This window comes from Equus przewalskii, chromosome 13 (assembly GCF_037783145.1).
Source record: "Equus przewalskii isolate Varuska chromosome 13, EquPr2, whole genome shotgun sequence".
NCBI lineage: Eukaryota > Metazoa > Chordata > Mammalia > Perissodactyla > Equidae > Equus > Equus przewalskii.
Window position 1 is genome coordinate 71,279,536 of NC_091843.1, and position 22,514 is coordinate 71,302,049.

Genomic DNA, 22,514 nt, shown 5'->3' on the forward strand with positions numbered 1-22,514 from the left:
AGGAGGGGCTGGAGGTCTCGGGGTTCCTCCCCAGACTTGCCCAGACTTAGCTGGCAGTTACGCAACGGGAGAGCTGGACCCGGGCGTGGTCCGTCTACGCCTGGACGCTTCTCCCTAAGAATCTCGAGAATTGGACACCTTTTCTGCAGTCTACCCCAGCGTCGCTAGGAGAAGAATTTACCAACTCAAATCTGGCCCAAGCGTGGACCGTCTAGATAAGGAAGCGGATCACAAAAACAAATTGGTCTCTGTGTGTGTGTGTGTGGGTACCTGTGTGCTACGTGTGTGCGCGCTCCTGTCATTTTGTGTCATTTTAGGTTGGGTTTTAGGGGGGACAGTTTTGAAAGTTTAATAATGTTTTATAAGTAGGAAGCCGTAGGTTCCGATCCAAATCCAAGAACAGTCTCAAATTTAAACCCCTATAGCCTTTCTGCGGGCCTGGCGGGTTTTGTTTCCGAGGCTGGATTGCTTTTGTCTTTGGCTCCGCTTAAAGAGGACTTCCTGGTTTGGGCTGGAAGTGAAATGTAACGAGCCTGACTAGGAAACTTCTTTACAAACGCTGTCAGCCTGCGGTCGCTGCCCTGCAGTTGCTGCCCATTTGTCAGACATGACAGAAAAGACCTGTTACCCTGCAATGGCATTGACACTTGGGGCCTGGAGGTGACCGCTTTCTGCAGTGTTGTGTTTTGGGTAATTGGAGAGAGAGAGGACAGATTGTAGGGAAGATTTGTCATGATACATAGAGCTTGGCAGAATGGAATTCTTGCTTCCTTCTACATTATCGTTTTTAGGGATTCTGACTTCCCTTTATTCAAGGGACTGGCTAGCCTCATTCTTAATGGAAGGAGCAGACAGAAATGATTTAAATGTATTTCCTCTTAAAGGGTTCTACAATCTTTGTGTCTAGTATTTCCAACCACAGGCTGCAGTGCAGGAATTTATAGATAAAAATGAAACAACTTGGACATGGGGTCTATGATTGTTCATTCAAGGAAAATCGATTGGTGGCATGAATTACATTCATAAGTGGGGAAATTACGTCATAAGCCTGAAAAAAAAAATGCTTTTATGATGGTGACCAAACAGTGATTTAAACAAACCCCAAAACTATAGGGGTGAGGAGATAGGCAGCCCCACCTCCAGGCCCTGGAACTGGAACCCTTTCCTTACCTGGGAGCCTAGAGGGCCCAGATTCAGGTTTTAGACCCCTGAGTATAACGTGCTAACTCTGGAAGAAGAATGGTTCCCATTGAAGTTTGAGGTATTTTCTAATGGGGCTTATAAAATTGAGCTTAAACCAGTTAGTTCTATATTTTTTGAAAGACTTCCACGGCAAGCATGGTGAAAGGAATTGTGGAGAGAGTGACGTAAAGATTAAAAATACACATTCTCTGCCCTCCAGGGACTTACAATTTAGCTGAGGTCATATTGCGTTTGTAACACATGGTCATTTGGGTGACATACGGCATGTGAATGAGCACAAATGTATTTGAGGAGTTTGGGGTGTTGTGGGTTTTGGTGATTATAGGAAGGGCAAGGAGCAGGCTGGCTGGCTGGTGGAATGTGGACAGAAGAAGAAAGACTGGAGGCAGTTCAGGAAATAAAAAGGAGCCCACCCACCCGGCTAGAGCTGCTGGTCCAAGTACAGGAGTAATCAACACATTGATCAACTTATTTTCTGTGCAACCACACTGTGCTACATGATGTAGTTGATATCAAAATCTATAAGAGATAATGACCTTCGCTTTAGGGTTTTGCTCAAGAGTTGAAACTCGTATGAGCAGAACGGTGTGAGCTAAACAGCATGCTGATGATTATAAGTAAGAAGAATTTCAAAGAAGTTGAAGAAGGGGGTGATGTTTTCCCTTTCTCTTGTAGTCAATGAGGAATTTGGAACTTTGATACCATGATCAGCTTTTGGGCATGTTGGGGAAGGTTGTTTTAAGTATATATGGCAACTTTTGCTACATTTTTCTTTGTACATATTAAGTATTTCATTCCTTTATTTACTCAGTAACAGCATGCCTGCTGTATGTCAACCTCAGTGGAGGTGCCAGGGACCTCCTACACTCAAGGACCTCACAGTCCAGCAGGAAAGACAGACAAATAAATCCATAACCAAGTGACCGTGGGATAAGGGCAGTGGCCTGCAGTGGTATTCCAAGAGCACTGTAGAATGCTGAGGAGGGGCTTCTCCTTCTGACTGAGGGGCGGGCAAGCTGGGAGAGGAAGGAGCTCAGGGGCTGCTTCCTCCCCTGATGTTGACTTGACTGTTGACTTGAGTGAGTTGAAACCTCCTCTGAGCAATCTCCATGTTGTATGTCCTGTTTGTCCCCACTACTGCTGTCCCTCTTCAGAAACTCATCACTTCTTATCAGGAAATGTGTAAAATGAGAAAAAGAAAGAGAGGATGGAGGCCAGAGCAGAAGCCAGTGGAGCCTGAGAAGGAGCTGCAGTGGAGCAGAAGTAAGTGAGTAGAGAAGTAGGTGCCTAAGGCCAAGGGAGGAGGGCCTTCTAAAAGGAAGGGCCCGTCCACAATGTAAAATGTCACTCAAAGGTTGGGTGAGACAATGGGCAGAGTGTCCATTTGATCTGACAGCTGCAGGTTTTTTGGTAACCCAGCTGGTGGGTAAAATTGAGAAGGAAGCAGAGTTTGTTCTGAGGTACCCACAGTTTAGACAGTTGCCTTCACTTTGGATGGTATTTCTTTCTACACCACCACATACCCCTGGAAGGGACGTTCCCGCAGAAAAACCTGGGCCTTCTGGCTGACAACGAAGTGTCCTCAACCCCACTGAAACTTACCTGTCCTATCTGCCATCTTGAGACTTTCAGCAAAATTCACTCTACTCCATGAGTAAACCAGAAAGAAAGGAATCCTTGTAAACAGGCGAAGACTAATTATAAAATCTGGAAAGGCTCTCAGAGCCTCCTTTCCCTTGTAACATGCCTGTATCTGAGTAGGAGCTTCATGCTTCTGACTGTTGAATCATCCAGAAGAATGGCTTCCCTGGTGAATTTCTGTGCATAAAGGAGAGGAAGGTGTGCTGGCGAGGTGGAGAATATGTTTAGACCACAGGAGCCTTGCTGTGTGCTATGGTCTGAATGTTTATGTTCCCCACAAATCCATATGTTAGAATCCTAATGCCCAATGTAATGGTATAAGTAGGTGGGGCCTCTGGGAGGTGATTAGGTCATGAAGGTAGAACTGTCATGAATGGGATTGGTGCCCTTATAAAAAATGCCCAAGAGAGCTCCCTTGCCCCTTCCACCACATGAGGATACAGGGAGATGTCCTCGACTCTGAAGAGGGCCCTCACCCAACCATGTGGGCACCCTGATCTTGGACTTCCAGCCTTCAGAACTGTGAGAAATACATTTCTGTTGTTTCTAAGCTCCTCAGTCTCTGTTATTTTGTTGTAGGCAGTCCCAATGGACTAGGACACTGTGCTTCTCAGATCCCAATGGGCTTGTGCGTAGAGGCAGATGGGGCGGGGGGAGGAAGCAAGAATGGAGATGGAAGGATAGAGGGACAGAGGAAGAAGAGAAGAAAGAGAAAAAACAGCAGATGATGTAGTTTTAAATTCTCATTGCTGCCAAACAAGAACGTGAGTCACACTCCTACCTGGAGCTGGGCCCTCAGGTTTCATTTCTTATCCTTTACGTCCCTCCAGATAGTAAAACACCTGCAAAATACCTTCCGGCCTTGTTCTTCAGTGTGACAAAATGTCCTGCTTCTGGTCTGTGTGGCCCAAAGAGGACTGAGATCATATCTCCTTTTCTGGGCTTATTAGGGACTGCTCTTGGGATCAACCCCTGTGGAGACGAAGGAAGGATGGGCAAGGTGAGAAGGTGAGCTGGGATGGAGATCCAGAAGAAGCCTCAGATAACCCTGCAGGGAACGGGGAAGACAGGACGCCCCTTAGAGATGTCCAAGGTCAGGGAGAGAGGGCTGAACCTTTAGAAGCCTGCACCGACAGTCCTTGGATATGGTGGAGGGGCCAGGAGCATGGCATTAGGGCAGGGAGCTGGCTCCTGTAAGCTGTGGCAGCCCTCAGAGGGGGCTGACAGATGAGGGCCAGCTGCTGGTGCCGCTGTGCTTCCGGGAGCCAGCCAGGGTACGGGCTCTTTTATTCCTGAAGGGGATTCAGGTAGTTTGTCACATCCATTACACTCCTCAATGCTATATAACACCAGAAAACTTTGCAAAGAGAATGGTAGAGGGAATAAATATTGCGAAAGCATGCTGTTGAATTGCTGTATCATGGAACATTAAGTTTGAAAATATCACCCATCTAATTAAATTTCTCCCCCTTTCACAATGACCGTTGCCTTCTAGAGGGGTCATTGAAAAACAATTTGTTTCACGGAGCAGCCATGCTGTTAATACTAGTCTCTAGATATATAGAAGCAACGATTTTACAACTGTGATTGCTATGAATGGTTAGAAATAAAGGGAAAGCAAAATTTGTATTTTCTAGTTTTGTCTAGTGGTATTAAAACAAAACAAGATTTCTCTATAGGTCTGGCAGCAGGCAAGGAGGTAGGTATGAGACAGCCCCTGCTTGCCAGGAAGCTATAGGAACCTTTCGCTCTCTTCTGCTTCCCTTGCTAATTTCCCTTTGGTTTACAACTTTTCATCCTCGGGAGTGTGGGTTCATGAAAAGACCTTGGTTCTCAGTATGATCTGCGGGCCAGCAAATAACTAGCACTGTGCGATCATCCCTCTTCAATGTTTATAGTCCTTGGTGGTTCCTCAGTGCCAACAGGATGAAATTTAGACCCCTTAATATGGCCTGCTGGGGCCTGCAGGCTCTGACCTGGGCAGCCCCATCTGCAGCCTCGTGCCTTCATGCCGCTGTGTTCCAGCCATGCCCTTCTGCTTTCAGATCCCAGAACATTCCCGGCTCTTCCCAGCTCCTGCCTTTGCTCATTTTCCCTCCTCTGGAATACACCTCGCTTTCCATGCCCAAAGCTCTCTCTACCTTTTCCCAGCACTGCATTATATTGTAACTGTCTATAGTCCCAAATAAAACCCGGGATCCTCATAGCCCAGACCCAAATGCAGTGTGTATTTAAAGAAACAGTGCATTCTGAGGTAATTAAAAGTATTTTAATCTTCACCGCAATCCCTTTACTTCAATTGAAAAGGCCTGAATGGCAACACAACCTGAATACTCAGCAAAACATCTTAAAAATCCTTTCTCTCTTTATCTTACTCCCATTATCTCCCCCATGCTCAGCAACTTCTTCTATAAACTCTTCAAAAACCAACCAGAAGATGCTATCTTGTCTTATTTCTCCTTCTTGTTTCCTTCTACAATGATGTAATTCTTCCTAGAGGGTCCAATGGAGGTGACATTGTTGTGAATATTAATATGTTCTTTGATCTCTGTCATAACTGTTTATCTGTAGCCACCGCTAGACTCCATGATGAAAACGATCATTTTAATTTTATTCACACAACTTGAGACTATGTATGGTACACAATATGTCCTCAATAAATATTTGTAGCATGAATAAGAACACATTACCGGTTTTTTCCAGGCTAGACTTCCTTCTCCAAAAGCTGAAAGAAATAGGCTGGGGAATTTAGAAAGACACTTATAATTGAAGTGGTCTCTGATCATATCTGCTCAAGAGGTCAAGAGGAGATCCGTCTAAACACTCCAGTACTGTTTGTATTGAATGGCTCTCACAGTTGATAATGATAGTAAATAACTCAAACATGTATAGTACTTACTATGTACTAGGAACTGTTTTAAGAGTTTTGCATGTATTCACTCATTTCACCTTTATGTGGTAGGAACCATTATTCTCCCCAACTTACCAGTGAGGAAACTAAGGCCCAGAGAGGTTGAGTAATTTGCCTTGGGTTACACAGCTGCTCAGTGACAGTATTAGCGTTTGATGAAGGTAGTCTAGCTCTCTGGCCTGTGCTCCTGACTACTACTCTACATTTATTCTCTGCTATATACACAACGACATTTATCATGGAATGTGAAGGGGGATGTTTCCATATGAATGGGATGCGTGATTCCTTGGGGTGGGGAATTGAGATTATATTTCAAAATGAGTGATTTAATATCTGCAATGATAAAAGTGAATTTTTCTAAGGTACTTTAGTTATCTGTTCTTCAGAGTGTAGCTGGAGAATATTAAAATAATACTTCTAGCCAGTCACAAAAGGTCGTATATTGTATGATTCCATTTATATGAAATGTTCAGAATAGGCAAATCCGTAGAGACAGAAAGTAGAAAGTAGATTAGTAGTTGTTTAGGGCTGGAGTGGGGGTATGAGGGCAGGAGGGTGGCAGCTAATGGGTTTGGGGTTTCTTTGTGAGGTGATGAAAATGTCCTAAAATTGACTGGTGATTTACATGTCTGTGAATACACTAAAAACCACTGAATTGTATACTTAAATGAATTGCATAGTATATGAATTTTGTTTCAATTAAGTTGTTATTAAAAAATACTTCCTGGGGCTGGCCCAGGGGCATAGTGGTTAAGTTTGAGTGCTCCGTTTCAGCAGCCTGGAGTTCACGGGTTTGGATCCTGGGTGTGAACCTACGCGCTGCTCATCAAGCCACGCTGTGGCAGTGTCCTACATACAAAGAAGAAGAAGATTGGCACAGATGTTAGCTCAGGGCCAATCTTCCTCAAGCAAAAAGAGGAAGATGGGCGATAGAGGTTAGCACAGGACCAATCTTCCTCACCAAAAAAAAAAAAAAGAAAGAAAGAAAAGAAAAAGAAAAAAAATCCTTACAAACTGGTCTTCAACATGATGACTAACTATGAATTTCAAAAGAACATTTTAAGATCCTTCCACAGTACAAGAGAGTCACTTAGTCTTCTGTTTACTCATTCACATTTGCAGCTTCTCCAAGGGTTTTAGAAAGATACTCATAGCAGGAATAGTTTTGTTACTTGGCAGATTCACATTGCCTGTTGATCAGCTATTTAGAGCAATGAATATACTGCTGGAAAATTCACTGTAAACCTTTAAAAATGGCTATTACAAATAAAAGTTTATTTCAAATATTTTAAGGGTGTTTATTATCAGAAAATTCTTGTTAAACATAAAACTATTTTTCTACTATAATTTTATTTTGGAATAATTTTAGATTTCCAGAAATGTTGCACAGATAGTACAGAGCTCCCCAGGTTCAGTTTCCCCAAATGTCACCATCTTGCATTTGTCAAAGCGGAGAAGCCAACATTGGTATATTACTCTGAACTCAACTCCAAAAATTTTTTTGGATTTCACCGTTCTTTCATTAATGTCCTTTTTCTGTTTGAGGTTCTCGTCCAGCACATCACACTATAGTCATATCTCCTTACACTCTTCTCTAGAGTGTGACAGTTTTTCAGGCTCTCCTTGCTTCTCATGATCATGACAGTTTTGAGAGTGCTGGTCAGATGTTCTGTAGAATGTCCCTCCCTTTGAGTTTATCTGATGTTTTTCTCATGATTAGGCTGGAGCTGTGGGTTTGGGAGAAGAGCACTACAGTGGTGAGTGGCCTTATCATTACATTGCACTGAGGGTACGTGGTATCCATGTGATTATCACTGGTGATGTTAATGCGAATACCTGGATCAGGAAGGTTTCTCCTTGATAATTTACAGTCTCTCCCTGTCTATACTCTCTTCTTGGGAAGAAAGTGTCTCAGTCCAGCCCACACTCAGATTATTATTATATTTTTTTTCAGGGGAAGATTCACCTCAAGCTAACATCTGTTGCCAATCTTCCTCCTTTTTCTTCCTTCCCCTCCCCCCAAAGCCCCAGTACATAGTTGTAAATTCTTCTAGTTCTTCTGTGTGAGCCGCTGCCACAGCGTGGCTACTGATAGACAAGTGGCATGGTTCTGACTGTTGAAGCAGACCATGCTGAACTTTAACCTCTAGGCCATCAGGGCTGGCTCTCAGATTATTTTTAAATGTGAATTATTCCTATCCTATTTGTTTCAAATGTAATATCCTTTTTCAAGATTTTCAAAGATTATTATAGTTAACTTGGATTCTCCTTTTCTTTAACGTCTAATACTATACTTTAAATTTTTTAAGTTCTAGTGCTTTGGAAAGATAGATATTCCAAATTATATGAATAAGAATGTGATTCTGCTTTCCAAGAGATGAAATGTGAGTTTCTCTAGTTCTTTTTAAATGATGATCTTTTGTATTTTAAGGTGCCATTGAGTGAGGAAACACTGTAAAGTCACCTCAAAATTTACTAGTGCCAGAGGACAATGTGGGAGAATATTTTTTATAATCTTAGATTGGAAAACTCCCTCTAAAATATGAACACAAAACCTAGAAACTTTAAAGGAAAAGATTAAGACATCTGACTATATTAAAATTTAAAATTCTTCATAGAAAATGAGTGTATACATAAAGACAACATAAAAATGACTATAAATCATTAAAATAATCAACAATTCAACAGAAACATCACAAAGGATACAAATAGAGAATTCACAGAAAAAGGAATATAAATGGCTGATTTACATGTGAAAAGACACTTCAATCTGACTCAAAATAAAGCAAATATATATTAAAATCACAATCAGATACCATTTTTATACTATTAGATTGGGAAAGACAAAAAAGATTAACAATACACGGCACTGGCAACACTGTAGAGAAGTAGGTACTTTCTCATATTGCTGATTGGAATGTAAATTGATGCAACAATTTTGGCTGGCAATTTGGCAAATATCTGTTGAAAATGAGGTAATTGTATGCATCTTTTCACTAGTGATTCCACTTTTAGGAATTTCTCTAACAAACATACTTGCATATGGCATGCACAGACACATACAAAACTGTTCATTACAGCACTGTTTATAATAGTGAAAAACTGGACTCAAGTGAAATGGCCACTGATAAGGAACAGTTAAATGTAGTACACAATCACATACTAGGATATTATGCAGCCATTTAAAAGATAGATTCGTATGAGCTGATGGGGACCATCTTACAAGATGTATTATTACCTAAAAAAGGCAATGTGAAGAACAGCGTATGCAGTATTCTAGTATTATGTAAAAATGAAAAAGGGATGTACGTTTTATAGATAACCCATATAACCACATAGTTATTGCTTGCATTGGCTATTTCTGGAATGATACATAAAAAATTGCAAATAGTAGTGGCCTCTAGGAGGAACCCGGGAGACTGGGCATGTGAAGTGGGAAGAAGACTTACCTTTCACTGTCCATCTTTTTTTATTATTCAACTTATTTCTTAAAAACCAATACACAGTATTTTTTAAATTGTAATTCTAGGTAACCAATCAATAAATATTATATATCAATGCCTATATAATTTACAGGTAAACTTTATAATTTAGAATTCCCAGAATTTCTAACTTTGCCTTGTTGAAGCAAATTGTGCTTCTAGAAATCACTTACCAGAACAATAAGAGGTGAAGCTGAAGCTTAACTGGTGCCCAGCCTCTCTGTTGTGAACTAGCAAATGAAAAGTTGTAACAAACACACTATCTCCTGTCCCACCATCTTCTTCTGGAATGATTTTGAGACTTGGATTATTTTGTTTGTATGAGTGGCTTGGCTTTTCTGCTGGGGGTAATGGTCCTGTTTGTGCTGGGATTAGGTGGAGGGGATGGCTGGCGGTTTGTTGCTGCCAGTGACAGATACAGAGCTGTGAAGGAAAAACAACTCTCTTAACTCTTGGTTCTCCACACCTGCAGGGTCAACAGTATCCTTTTGGATTCATCGTAGTGTTTGTTAATGAGATCCAGTTCAAACACCAAAGGCATTGGTAACATGAAAGCATACACTGAGAGTGACTTGTGTTTCAAATTGACATAGCATAGTTCTGTGGAGAAAACAGCCTTCTTGCAAAAGAAAGCTACTTTGCTTTGTAAAACTGTTTTGCTTTATTAGATTTTTACTTACATGAATTTTGGATTATTTCCCAAGAGGTATCACTTTGTTTATTGTAGCCAATATCACTTTTTATGATTAGATCAGTTTTCTTTTTTTCAGTGTTATGGGTTGAATTGTGTCCCTCCAAAAAAGATATGTTGTAGTCTTAACCCCATTGCTCAGAATGCACCTTTATTTGGAGACAGGATTTTACAGAGATAATCAAGTTAAAATGAAGTCATTAGGGTGGACCATAATCCAGAAAGATGGGTGTCATAAAAAGGAGAAACTGGGACATAGATGTGCACGCAGGGAGAACGCCATATGCAGATTGGAGTTATGCTGCCATAGCCGAGGCCCTTCCAGAAGCTGGCAGAGAGACCTGGAACAATCCTCCCCCAGCACCTTCAGGAGCATGGCCCTGCTGACATCCTGCTTTTGGACTTCTAGCCTCCAGAGCGACAACAGAATAAATTTCTGTTGTTCTGAGCCAGCCCTAGCTGTTGTTAGGGCGGCCCTAGCTAACTAATACACCCAAGATGGAGAATGATTGGATGCAAGTGTGGAAGACCCAAGTTCAAAATAAGCTCGGACCTTCTCCGGTTTTTTCCTATGTGAGGAATTTCATTTTGGCATTTAGTCTGGAAAGAGTAACTACCTTCTCAAATTAGGTTGTGTTTCCACAACATTCCTGGGAAGAAAGGCTCTAACATTACTTCTCTCTGTGTTGACTGACCTACCTTATAGGTCATATTTCCCACAAGGCTTTGGATCTTTTTACTCAGGTTGTTTCTTCCCCTCTTTCAAAACTCACTCTCAGAACTTGTCTGAAGATTTACTTCCTCGTTGGTCTTTCTAGTCTAACCCTTTCGGAATAGGGTCACCCAGCCACACCCATGAGAGCTCTACAGCGTCAAGTTTACACTCCTGACTTCACAAACCTGTTTATTTCTCTCTGTGTTTTGAAGTTTCAGCACTTAAATTAGTATATTTGTATATTATTTTTCTTTAAATGGTAAAATCTTTGAAGGGAGGGTTCCTTCCATAAGTGTTAATAAATGTAATAGTTACAATTTATAGAATACTTATTCTATACCTCTGTACTGTGAGCCTAGGAAAGAACACACGCACACACACCCCCCCTACACGCTCATTCATGGTCACACAGAGCCAGGAAGTCATCACAGGTTGGACTGACTCTGAAGCCCAGCCTCTGGGACTCGTACTCAGTGGACGGCCTGTTCAGCAAAGTCTGACTAATGGAGCAGTGACTCCTCTCTTGCTCACTGATCTATCCCAGGGCCTAGAAGAGCGTCAGCACACAGTAGGTGCACTGTTCATATTCTTGTTGCAGGAGTAGTTTGTGGCTCTGTACATGCATGACTATGCTAGAAGAGTAGAGGCAATCATAGGGAAAAAAACCTCTCCAGTCCAATTATATTAGATTGAACCATCTAAAATTGCCTATATTAAAAATTTTTGACCTGCAGAGATGGTAATTTCATATAGTTTAATCTCATACAATTGCTAAAAGGATTTAAAGCTAATAGAAAGTTCAGCCTTTTGCTGCTTGAATTGTTTTTAAAACCTTTTTATTTTTGTATGTCAGTGAGCCTCAGACTCCCACTGCAGCCCTTGGTTTCTGACAGGGACGCTACATTACTGTGTTTTTGTCGCTATGTATTCCTGACCTTAGTGGCTGACATGGCCGACATTGCGTTTCAATAGGCATGGTTAAAGTTTCTTCTCCCATGAAAGTCCACTGGTACTTGGAATTGGGACTGTAGCCTCTCCCAGGATCCATTGTTTACACTTCTCTTAAATATTTGAAACCAAGGGGCCAGATTTCTCTCTTTCTCCTTCATTCCTCTACTCTGTGGCCCAGATCAAGCCGTTTCTGCCACCTTGGTTTCTACCTTGATCAGTCGGTCTAGGCCAGTGGAGAAGTCTGTCCAAAGAGGCCTGGGACCTGGTTTTGGTCTTCTTCCCAGGACTAACAATGTGACCTTAACCCAACTGAGCAGTTTCTGAGCTGTTTCCTGAGCAGTGAAATGGGAATTATGTTCATCCTACATGCTTCACAGATTTATTGTGAGTGTTCAAACTGTAAAATGTTATTCAAATGTGATGTGTTTCTCTAGCATTGCACCTAAACTTCAAGTCATTTGAGGTAGGGAAGGTTAGCCAAATCCTGGTAGGCATCGCAAATTAAGTAATAATGATGGTGATACAATAGCTAACAGCTGCTGAGAACTTTCTCTGTGACAGACACTGCTGTAGACACTTTGCTTGAATATTCTCGTATAATCCTTATAACAACATCATAAGTTAGATGCTATTACCATCCTAATCTTATAGTTGAAGAAACTGAGTTATGGAGAGGTTGAACAGATTACACAGTAAGTGGCAGAGCCAGGTTTTGTATCCGTGCTTTCAGCCTGTGGAAGAGACATTTAATGCTCACCAAATATCCACGTACTCCTCCTCATTCCCAGAGTCCCTTGTAATTAGATTGGCCTTGTGAATAGTTCTGGCCGATGGGCTGAAAGTGCAAGTGATATGGGTCACTTCTAGGTTGAAGCATGAGCGGTTATGAACTTTCCGCACATACTCCTTTCCCCTGCTGTAGGCCTCAGGTTGAGATGATGACATTACAAGATGAAAATAGCATGGATCACTGGAAGCAAGCTGCCTGGGGGAGCCACTTGACCTGCAGTGGACGTTGCATGAGAAAGAAATGTACTTTTAAGTGATCGGCCACTGACGTTCAGGTTTGTTGGTTACCACAGTAACTCTATCCTGTCCTAACATGCTGCTTCTTGAAGTAAATATATTAATATTCTTTCTTTGCATCTAGAAATCATAAATTGTGACTTGGAATTTGAAATTAATTATCAGATAATTCTTGTCTAACATGCTTCCTCCTCTAAAACTTTGCAGAATTATTTCATGCAATTTGCAAATTTCTCTTCTCCACTTTCTCTAACCATCAGCCTAAGATACACTTTCTATATACACAATCTGTCTACATAATTGTCATCTGTCTGTGTGTGTGCTTAGTATACGTGTGCATTTATTGAAGGATGGGTGGGGGAAAGGAAGAAAAAACTACGCAAAAGAGTCTTTACTGCTTCATAAATGTATACCATACTTTTAAAGATAGAGATAGAGAAGCTTTGAGAGAGATTTTTTTTCAAGAGACTAGAGCAAAGTAAATATTTAGAGTTGTGTTTGGAAATTTATTTTTTGATTGTAACATTGAAGTATTCATTTGACTGATGTATCGCAATTCTTCTTTCTGCTGTGTCTCTCACAACTGAGCTTGGATGACAATGTAAGTAGACAATCTCGTTCCAAGAATATTCTGAAAATTTTTTTGAATGAATAAACGTACACCCAACTAGGACTATAAATAAATGTGGCTTTATGGAAATAATGCTATTGATTCAGTCCTCTTCATCCCAACTATCTAAATCAGACAAAAATTTTCTGGGCCTGAGCTCTTCTACAAGAAAGCCCCGCGTAGTCAGGAAGGGGAAGGGTAACTTGTGATGTTCCTCTACTGGGATGAGAACTTGGGCTTCTCTGCAACGTTCTGCAGAGGACGCCCCTTAGGCCTCTGAGACATTTGGACTTGGGACAGGGCACCAATGATACGCCTAGGGGACTGTGTGTGTGTGTGTATGTGTGTGAGAACTACTATTGGCTAGTTCTTATGGATTTTTTTAAATGTCATTATTTGATTATAGCCTTCCCTCTGTTGTGTGTCCTGAATTGATCCTCTAATTTTCTTCTCCTCTCTCCACCATCCCTTTCTTTGTGAGTCTCCCATCTCATTTGAGGTTGGAAAGGGGTAGTTACCTTGCTGGGTGGGATGGAAGAAAGGGCCTGAGGTCGTAACTGCCCTCTATAGATTTTCACCCATCTCCTTCTGTTCAGCCCATGCCCCACCTCAAAATCCTGGACGTTCAAACTGGCCTTCCGCCTGGCTCACTTCTGTCAGGAGCCTTCCTCCAGGCTCTCAGCTTGTTGCATTCTCCATCCCGTAAAAGTCAGTTGCCATGACTCCACTCACACTTTCCGTTTTCCAGGAATGTGTTGGTATCTCATGTCTGTAATTGTCTCCTCTTCTATTCTCTTTATCTTTGTGGGTTTATAAGTTTCCTTTTTGCTTTAAATACATTTACTCTCTTTTTAGTGGAGTTTCCGGAGAGAGAAGGGATAAAGACAGGTGTTCAATCTGCACATTAGATCAGAAGTTCCCGGTGACACGTTTAAAAAAATAACAGCCCTGCATGCTATGGATTAGTAGGCTCATTTTACTGTTAAAGATTCTGAGTCTCAGAGAGATTCAGCAAATGGCCTAAGAGCTCTCAGCTAAGTACCAGACTGTTATTCAGACCTATATTTAACTGAGTCCAAAGCCTATGCCCTGCGCCAGTACAGAATACTACCAGCAGTAGTCACCTGGGCAGAGCTCAGATGACCACTGTCAGGGATGGTCCTGAGAAGACACCTGATTAATGCAAGTGGGTCACAGGGATACTTTTAACAAAGATAATTGGTTTAATGTCATTTTAGCTACAGCATTAAATAGGGCTCAATTAAAACCCTACAAGAGGGACATAAAGCAGAAAAGTGAACTAAGTAATTCACAGTACCTAATTAAAAATTAGCTACAGATACAATCAGCTCATGGCACACCTACAAGGAGGAAAACATATGTTTAGGTGTCTCCTCTGTGAAGCCTCCACTTAAATGCCGTGTGTCATAGAGCCTCCTGACACAGAGCATTTGGCCAAGCCCACTCAGGGAATGAGTTATACACCACTTGTTTGTTTTACTGTCTACTTTTGACATGCATTATTTGGGCATATGATTATCTTTCCTATATTAAAATGATGCGATGGAAAATATAAGATGTGATATTTGAAGTTTCTGGGAAAACAGAAGCTGTTGACAGAAATGGTGGTCACAGGGACTCCAACAATGAAAGGCTGACTGGTACATCTTTCAGAAGGAGCACACACACTTATACATAGTATAAGATTTTACTTGGCTTTACTCAGACGTTATCAAGGATAAGTTAATCAACTAATAACTTGCTGGTAAATCAGAATTAGGGGAACAGAAAGATGAAGAGTAAGAAAAAGCAAGCAAGTCTGATCTGAATCTTCAAGTATATTGTAAGACATGTGGAACTGGAAGCTGACCTGAATAAAGGAGAAGAGAACGATTCAAGACCATATAGGTTTGTGCTGAATTTTGGAAGAACTCAAATTATAGCAGTCTTTAAAAGCCAGATCAAGCAGCTCAGCCTTTTCTTTTTATTATTTTTATTGTATATTGTGTGTTCATGGTAGAGTAATTAATAAAATATAAACTGGGAAAATAAAACTGAAAGAAAGTTACCCCCAAACCCTAACACAGCTAATTTATTGATATATAGCTTTATCTTTATCTGTATCTCTGTAAATGTACATGGTATTTTGTAAATGCATTCTTCACCTAACATAGGATCCTGAATGTTTTTCAGTGTCAATAAATAGATAGTAGAAACATTTCAAGGAGATCATAAAAGGAAGAGGAAGATATGGGGCAGAGTGATTGGCCAGGCCTCATGGTGAGTGGGTTTGTGCTGGGCCCTGAAGAATATGCAGGATTCAGATCCCCAGGGCAGGAGACTCTCCAGGGAGAACAACAATGTGGAAACCTTCAGGGAAGGGGAAAGGAGTATGGCTGGAGCATGGCCCAGTGGGGAGAACTCCCAGTGGGGAGACAACTGGTTTCCTGTGGAGAAGGGTGAGTAAGGTTAGAAGAAGGATGACAGGCAAAGGGAAAGTTGATAACTTTTCTTTATCTTCTATGAGAACCAAACAGGGAGGAATGGGTTTGAATGGTAGCCCACAGCCAAATAGGATGCCTTTCCCTATAAAGGGAATTGTGAATGTGATGTACAGTAGCGACAGGAGGGATTTTCTAGTTATGCTCTGAATTTTTTCAGACTCTTATTGTTAGCAACAGAAAAAGCCAACTGTACTAGTTAAAACAAAAAGGAGGGCAGATTAGTTCCAAGGAGATAAGGGGCCTCTTAGAACTAAAGACTTGGAATGCAACTGGACCTCACTTGAGACTGGAACTCGTAGCTGGAAGGCTGGAAGGAAGCTTGTCTTCCTCTATCTCCATCTCTTATCTCTGCTTCCCTTGCAGGCCTGCAATGCCCTCTCTCTGCAGGCTGGCTTGCGGGATTGTCAGTTCCCACATTGAATCCCAGGTCTACATGCTTCACGTCATAGTTCTTGCCACTTAGAAAGTTTCTGTCTCTGTCCCCTTCTTACTTTCCTTCTCCAGTTCCCACCTCCCAGTGAGGAAAGCAAATCTGTTTGGGTCAGTGCAAGTCAGGTCTACCCCTGGTCCAATCAACTTTAGGTTGCGAGGAAGGGAGTAGAGTGATGAGGCCCTAATAGGCTACGGGACGCTACTCCAGTGAAGGAGGAACTGGAACGGTCTGGGAAGATGCTCCAAATAGTCCCTGGTGCATGCTCTCAACTCTCTCCTCTCCAGAAATTTGTGGATCTCTTATGTATCGGTTAAAAAAATTAAGATTTTGCAAGTGCCGAAAATGACTTTGAGTATTATAACCAAAATGAGACTTTTTCTCAACAAAGGGAAATCTGGACATATGATGAACTCACAGGCCATTTAAGAGCCTCTTGGAAATGGCACACTGTGCTCACATGACAATCTGAGCCTAAAACAATAGAAGTGTAGGGAAAAACAACAAAATAAATCTAACACAATTAACTATGTAAAGTGAAGTGATCTGCAGCAAGAAGGAGCAAGACTACCATAAACACAAAGGAGAGGTGATATTAAGCATGTGTTGATACACAAAATCTTGCTCTGTGTGATGGCTTTATTTTCTTGGTTAAATCTAACCAAAGGATTTGCAGTTCGTGCGGTTTGGGTGTGGTGATAGAAGGCTGAGTGAGTCACGTTGATGACCAATTGTGGTTTCTTTTTCTCTATAGTGAGGAAATATGGTTTGCTCAGCATATCAGCCCAGTGTAACTACCTTCTAGATATGCTACAAGAAACAATTATTAATGGGTAAAAGACATGCTGAGAGAAGAAATGAGGACAAGGCCTAAGGAAAATTGAGGTGACTATTTTTTGAGTGAGAGGGGTGGGTTAAGATATACATAGAAAGGATAAGATAATTAATTTGAAAACTTCTATAGCACAAGAATGCAGTAACTCTTATAACTAAAAGTTAATTCCTATGAATCTCTTTGTCTTGGTAAGTTCCAGATGGAAACAGCCATTAAAGAATTACTCTGGCTTTGTTAAGCATTTGAAGCAAGCTGTTTGCCGTGGAGAGAATTGGGCTGCTAAAATTTCTGTATAGAAAATTAAGTCAATAAAATGGTGCTTGTGAGTGGGAAAAGAATGGAAGTTAGAGGAAAATAGCCAGCTTTCAAGAATATAACTTGATTTCCAGAGATATACTTGCCAGCCAGAATATTTACTTGTGTGACTCAGTTTCCTGTGTTGCCTCCAGGTGTGAGGGGCCATAATGAACACGTCACTATCCTAGGATGGGAACACTACAGACTTTGGGTTTGGTGTATTCATTACCATGAACACGTCATCCCAAACTTGTTTTTTTTTGTTGCCTAGCAAATGTTGGAGTTGTTTCAAATAACCAGCCATTCTATCAGCACAAACACAAATGAAACAAATATCTCAATCAAGTTTCCTGAGGAAATGGAAAACAACCCAGTCCCGGGGATGAACACACCTAGGTGAATTCTGGGTGTCAGCTGGGTCAGATGTGTGGGTCTAGATCAGGGCTTTCCTAGAGTACTGCTCAGCTATATTAATAATAATAATAATAAATGCAATATAATAATTGCAAGTAGCATTTATCGCACAATTATAGTACACAAGACACTGTGCTAAATGCATTAATACATCACCTCATTAAATCTTCAGAATAACCGTAGGAAGTAGGTATTCAGTTTTATTATCTACAGGTAATAGATAAGTGAAAGGAGGTTCAGAGAGAATAAATAACTTGCTCAAGGTTATATAGTCAGTAAGTGTCAGAGTTGGGATTTGAACACAGCCGTGGGGATCTAACGTTCTTATACTTTGCCCAGTCTGCTGTAGTGCCAAAGTATGGTGGCCTTCAGCAAAAAAACAGCTTGGTCTTTACTTGGCTCTGGTTTTACATCTTTATAGGAATTCTGATTCAGGTATATATTTGTATAAAAATCTAAACCTAATTCTTTTAAAATATTTTTTTAAATTTTAGAATAATTTCAGATTTACAGAAAAGTTGCAAGGACAGTATAGACAGTTCCCAGACAGCCTGCATCCAGTTTCCCCTATTGTTAACATTGCACATTCCTATGGTACATTTGTCACATCTAGTGAACCAACATCGGTATGTCACTATTAACTAAACTCCATACGTTGTGCAAATTTCCTCGCGTTTTCCCTGATGTCCTTTTTCTATGCCAGAATCCCATGCAGGACACCACATTACATGTAATGAACTTGGCTCATTAGGCTCCTCTGTGTTGTGACAGCTTCTCAGAAGTTCCTTCTTTTTGATGACCTTGACACTTTTGAGGAATATTGCTCAAGTATTTGAAGAATATTCCTCACTTTGGGTTTGTCTGATGATCTTTTTCTAGTCTGGGGTTATGAATTTTGGGGAAGAAGAGCCATAGAAATGAAGGGTCATTATTGTAACATCATATCAAGGGAACGTGCTATGGACATGATTTATCACTGATGATGTTAATCTTGATCACTTGGCTGTTGTGCTTGTCAGACTCCTCCACTGTAAAGTTCCTTTTTTACACTTTTCTGTACTCTTTGGAAGCAAATCACCTAAGCACAGCCCACACTCAAGGGGTGGAAAGTTAAGCTCCACCTCCTTGAGGAGGGAGTATGTGCATAAATTAGTTGGAGTTCTTCCATATGGGATATTTGTCTCTTCTCCTCAGTTATTTATTTATACAATCATTTATTTATATCAGTATGGACTCATGGCCATTTATTTTATACTTGGTTATATCTAATACTACATTATTTACTTTGTTCCTTGAATTGTTCCAGCTTTGGCCATTGGGAGCTCTTTCAGGTCAGCACCTGTTTCCTTTCGACGTGCCCCCCATCATTTAGTTTTTTTTTTAATTTAAAAAAATTTTCTTTTTCTTTTGCTTCCTTTTGGTTTACTTTGCCGTTTTCTGTATAGCTTTTGAGCTGACAGTTTGGTTAATTTATTTTTGATCTTTGAATTTTCTTCTTAAGATTTTTATTTTTTTTAAATTTTTCCTTCTTCTCCCCAAAGCCCCCCAGTACATAGTTGTATATTTTAGTTGTGGGTCCTTTTAGTTGTGGCATGTGAGACACTACCTCAACATGGCTTGATGATTGGGCTAGGTCTGCACCCAGGATCCGAACCGGTGAAATCCTGGGCTGCCCAAGCAAAGCACGCAAACTCAACCACTTGGCCACCGGGCCGGCCCCCTCTATTATTTAGTTTTTGAACAATCCTTTACTTTCTGGCACTATAAGATGCTTCAGGCTCATCTTACTCATTCCCTGCTGCAGCACTAGAGTTAGCCATTTCTTCAAGGAGTCCTGATTCCTTTTATTGGAAAGTGGTATTAGAAACCAAGATCTGGGTGCTGGGTGTGATCATCGTTACTGGGGTGTCAGTGCCTCGTTAATCTATACCAAAAGCTTCATTCCAACCTTCTTCCTTGTTTATTTGTAGCTTTCTATTCCAAAAGTGAGAAAACAGGATCCTATCATCTGCCACTATTTACTTATTTGTTCAGTCCCAGCTTACATGTACAATAGTTTCAGAATTCTTAATCTGTACCCCCATGAAAAACAACTTTATCAACTATAGCACAGTATTTATGTGAAGTTCCCTTTGTCTTTAGTCTTACAGTCTCTAGTCAAGACACTGCTTTCCAAAGTTAACTAATTTTTTAAAAAAATTTTCTCTGATTACGAAAACAATATAGTTTTCTCATTGAATATTTGGAAAATAGAGGTAAGTTTAAAGAATATTCCATAATTCTATATTAATCACTGTTAATATTTTTGTTCTGTCTCTCTTTCCTCCTCTCTCTCTATGGATGTGTATATATGTACATCAATACAGATATCTCTTTATGTATGTTTTTCTCTCTACATGTAGCTCTCTCCATATATGTATCTCTCTCTGTATATTTATCTAAGTATCAAAGGAGCAATGTAGTCATCAGTGCTTATGCAGAAGATTTAGAAATGATTCCATAACTAGTGCTTAAGCCGAATCTTGATAAAAGCCAAGGGCGTAGAAAAAAATTCTGGTACATTTAAGTGAAGCTAAAATACTTCTAACACATTTCTGTCTGGTGATCTAACTTCCTATAACAATAGAACTTAGGCCCTTTAAGTTGTCTAAATGTCAGGCTGCCCTCATCTCTATTAATAGGAGATGAATCAAGACTAATCTCTCTAGAGAATGCTGTGTGGGCAACTACCCCGCTTTGTTGACCAGAAAGAATCCCCAAGCTATAGATACCCAAATGTCAGGCGGCAAGGATAGGGTTTTTCTTTAAGAATTTTGGCTCCTGATAGTACATGCTTGCCTACAGGTGAGGACAATCCACTAACTCGAAGAGGTGGACTACAGAGGAAACCCTAAGAATAAAGTCAGCTTATTTTTTTTCTCAAACATAGTTTTACATGTCCTTAAAAATACAGATGAGTGTTTGGGTGAGACTTTACATTTCTGTTCCGTAGATCACAGAAGAGGGCTCCGTAATTTTCGGGATTGATCCCAGTGCTTAACCACCCTGATTACAAGTGTGGGTTCCTGCCGCTTAAGCTTCATGAGCTTCCTGGTAAATCCTTCCCTTTTTTTGGTACACCCTTATTGACAGAGTGATTTCATCTTTCCCAGATGAAGAGGATAAATGGGTCCAGAAATAGGAATTGTATGATGCTGGTGTACGATCTATTGATGCTGGACGTGGAGGAGAACCAAGAGTCAAGACATGGATTGAAAACGAAAAGCTGAAAAAGCTCACAAGAAGACAACAGGGGCCAGCTCCAAGGCTCAGTGTGTCTAGAGAAGAGGTGAAGTCCTCAGTGGCAGCCTGTTTCTTTTCGGTAATAATCTCCCTAGGTGCTGTAATAGAGAGAAGGAAATGAAACTGAGAAGGGGTAGAGAAATTCTGCAGTGGTAACAGGTTTGTGTGCAACATACGTATCCTTCATTTAGGAAGAAACCCTCGGAATTAGGTGGAGCTGATATAAAATAAGACCTGTGAACTCAAGAGGCCCACAGAAGGTGAACATTTCCTTAGGGTTGATAATGGCCTGAGTATATTCACTCTGTGGTCAGGGGCATGGAAGAGTTGGGCTGCTTATTGTGTTCTTACTACGTGGACCAGAACAGAGTGGTTTGAGCCCCCTGATCAGAAGATAAAGAAAAGAGAAAACTTCAGCTGCTTTATGTAACCCCAATCTGGTACTCTCTGGCACAAAATTCCCAAGGTATTTGGGGAGGTTTCAGGGGTCCTCTGAAAGATGCCAAAGACTTTTCCAAAGGAAATGAAGCAGTTGAGATGAAGGGTCCAGTAAGCCATTGCTTGCCGCTGTGCATCTTGTACAGTTCGTAAAGACACCCAGATAAAGGGCCCTACCTCCCCATTGCCAAGCCTTGTGCTCTGCCTGAGACTTCATCCACTCAGAGAAAGTGGCTTTTTTCCAGTTGGTCCACCTAGGGGGAACTCTTTCTAAAATTTGCATTAAGGCTTTACAAAAGATGGCGGTGACCCAGGGGTCCAGTCATTTTTCTCTAAGGCCCAGCCAACACTTATCCTCACACTGTGAACCCTATATATAAGGTCAACATTTAATCTTTAAATTTACTTAGGTAGACAAAATATTGTATGCTTCTTACATTACCACAGTTTGCTTAAATCATAAAATTTATTTATATGGTAAGATTGTTTTATCACAAAGAATATCAACTAGGTATTAATAAAAAAATAAAAATTTGTGTTTAGATGAGAAAATAAGCTCTTCTACTTTTATTGAGTTTATTTTTATGTCATTCTTTGGGGGAGATATCTTGACCCTAACTCTCAAAGGTTCATTAAACCAGGCCAGTCTTCGTCTCTTTAAATGTTACTTTATGGTCCTGAAGTTCCTTTGGTTACTAATCCTACAACAGTTCACCAGGGGAACTTATTTGCAACATTTGTCCCAAGAAGCTGCCTTCATTTACTCATGGGCTGGTATTATTTCAAATGGAACACTGGAATGTTGGAAAGTCACATACCAGAAAGATAATATAAGTTTGTGGTTATATAGGGCGCTCTAGAGTTAACAATCTTTGAGCAGCTGTATGAGTGTAGAGTAGACTTGGGTAAGCTCCCTGGCCTCCCTGTGCCTTAGTTTCTCATTGTGAAATTGAATTTACCTTATACAGTTGCTACAGAAATTAACTAAGAAAAGAAATGTAAAGTGTTTAGGCCTCCACCTGGCACACAGTAAACGGCAATAAACTAAGATATTAGCCTTGGTACAACTGATGTTGGGCTGACC

General features: G+C 40.7%; 1 long non-coding RNA gene across 2 annotated transcripts; it reads left to right on the forward strand.

Annotated features, from left to right (window-relative positions):
* The first annotated feature begins 48 nt into the window (after positions 1-48).
* Positions 49-22,086, forward strand: LOC139075151 (uncharacterized). 2 transcript variants are annotated; one of them, XR_011525268.1, is made up of 3 exons: positions 49-2,466; positions 12,517-12,658; positions 20,863-22,086. It is a non-coding gene; the product is annotated as an uncharacterized lncRNA (long non-coding RNA). The 2 variants fall into 2 exon arrangements; XR_011525267.1 differs by lacking the exon at positions 49-2,466 and having other exon boundaries at positions 12,433-12,658; positions 20,863-21,982.
* The last annotated feature ends 428 nt before the right edge of the window (positions 22,087-22,514 follow it).